This window comes from Channa argus, unplaced genomic scaffold, assembly GCF_033026475.1.
Source record: "Channa argus isolate prfri unplaced genomic scaffold, Channa argus male v1.0 Contig036, whole genome shotgun sequence".
Lineage (NCBI taxonomy): Eukaryota > Metazoa > Chordata > Actinopteri > Anabantiformes > Channidae > Channa > Channa argus.
Window position 1 is genome coordinate 102,501 of NW_027125255.1, and position 2,500 is coordinate 105,000.

The following is a 2,500-nucleotide window of genomic DNA, read 5'->3' on the forward strand; positions in this document are numbered from 1 at the left end:
CAGGGGCCCACGTGGCCCTCGCCCAACCCGCCCGAGGCACCCCCTGCCTGGGCTCCGCAGCCCGGGATGACCCCCTGAAATTTTCCTCCATGACCCTCCAGGGGCCCCCGTGGCCCTCGCCCAACCCGCCCGAGGCACCTCTTGGCTGGGCTCCGCAGCCCAGGATGAGCCCCTCCTATGGACCTCCATGTCCCCGAAGGGCTGCCCTAGTGCCTGGGTTAACCCGCCCAAAGCATCCCCTGGCTGCATTCACGTGTCAGCATTCCCCCTCTGCTGGAGCTCACGCTTTTCAAAACCTGGGTTTCTGTTATTGTGCGAAGGGTAGTCGGCCGAACCGGGTAAAACCGGTTCGCACCGAGGAAGAGTGGAGTTTCGCTCCACCTATTGCAGTTCGCAGCCCTTGACTCTTCCCCGGTTAATTTTTTTTTTTTTTTTTTTTTTTTTTTTCCCTCTTTCTCGTGGTCCTGGTACTCCGTGGATGAAGTTCCACACGCCCCAGCTTTAGGCTTAGGGCGGGCCGGCTAAAGCGCTCAAATCCCGGGCACCGCAGCCCGGCTATGGGGCCTAAGACTGTGACCTCGGCAAAAGCTCCAGGGGCCCCTTGCTCATGCTCCTGGGCTGATTAAGAGCTCCAGTGTCTGGGTCAATTCTCCCCTGCCCAGGCTCATGCTCCGCAGCCTGGGTAAAAACATCCAGGGCCTGGGTTAATTCTCCCCAGCCCAGCCTTATGCTCCCTATCCTGGTTAAAACATATAGGGGCCTGGGTCAATTCTCCACAGCCCAGGCTCACGCTCCACAGCCTGAATAAAAGCTCCAGGGCCTGGGTCAATACTCCCCTGCCCAGGCTCACGCTCCACAGCCTGGGTGAAAGCTCCAGGGCCCTGACCCACACTCCCCTGCCCAGGCTCATGCTCCCCACCCTGGGTAAAAAAATATCCAGGGCCTGGGTCAAAGCTCCAGGGCCTGGGTCATTTCTCCCCAGCCCAGGCTCACGCTCCACAGCCTGAATGAAAGCTCCAGGGCCTGGGTTAATTCTCCCCTGCCCAGGCTCACGCTCCACAGCCTGGGTGAAAGCTCCAGGGCCCTGACCCACACTCCCCTGCCCAGGCTCATGCTGCCTAGCCTGGGTAAAAACATCCAGGGCCTGGGTTAATTCTCCCCTGCCCAGGCTCATGCTCCACAGCCTGGGTAAAAACATCCAGGGCCTGGGTTAATTCTCCCCTGCCCAGGCTCATGCTCCACAGCCTGGGTAAAAGCTCCAGGGCTAGGGTGAACTGCCCTGCCCAGGCTCATGCTCCCTAGCCTGGGTAAAAACATCCAGGGTTAGGGTTAGGGTTAACTGCCCTGCCCAGGCTCATGCTCCACAGCCTGGGTAAAAACATCCAGGGCCTGGGTTAATTCTCCCCTGCCCAGGCTCATGCTCCACAGCCTGGGTAAAAACATCCAGGGCCTGGTTTAACACTCCCCTGCCCAGCCTTATGCTCCCTAGCCTGGGTAAAAACATCCAGGGCCTGGGTTAATTCTCCCCTGCCCAGGCTCATGCTCCACAGCCTGGGTAAAAACATCCAGGGCCTGGGTTAATTCTCCCCTGCCCAGGCTCATGCTCCACAGCCTGGGTAAAAACATCCAGGGCCTGGTTTAACACTCCCCTGCCCAGGCTCATGCTCCACAGCCTGGGTAAAAACATCCAGGGTCTGGGTTAATTCTCCCCTGCCCAGGCTCATGCTCCACAGCCTGGGTAAAAACATCCAGGGTCTGGGTTAATTCTCCCCTGCCCAGGCTCATGCTCCACAGCCTGGGTAAAAACATCCAGGGTTAGGGTTAGGGTTAATTCTCCCCTGCCCAGGCTCATGCTCCACAGCCTGGGTAAAAACATCCTGGGCCTGGGTTAATTCTCCCCTGCCCAGGCTCATGCTCCACAGCCTGGGTAAAAACATCCAGGGCCTGGTTTAACACTCCCCTGCCCAGGCTCATGCTCCACAGCCTGGGTAAAAAAATATCCAGGGCCTGGGTCAAAGCTCCAGGGCCTGGGTCATTTCTCCCCAGCCCAGGCTCACGCTCCACAGCCTGAATGAAAGCTCCAGGGCCTGGGTTAATTCTCCCCTGCCCAGGCTCACGCTCCACAGCCTGGGTGAAAGCTCCAGGGCCCTGACCCACACTCCCCTGCCCAGGCTCATGCTGCCTAGCCTGGGTAAAAACATCCAGGGCCTGGGTTAATTCTCCCCTGCCCAGGCTCATGCTCCACAGCCTGGGTAAAAACATCCAGGGTCTGGGTTAATTCTCCCCTGCCCAGGCTCATGCTCCACAGCCTGGGTAAAAACATCCAGGGCCTGGTTTAACACTCCCCTGCCCAGGCTCATGCTCCACAGCCTGGGTAAAAACATCCAGGGTCTGGGTTAATTCTCCCCTGCCCAGGCTCATGCTCCACAGCCTGGGTAAAAACATCCAGGGCCTGGGTTAATTCTCCCCTGCCCAGGCTCATGCTCCACAGCCTGGGTAA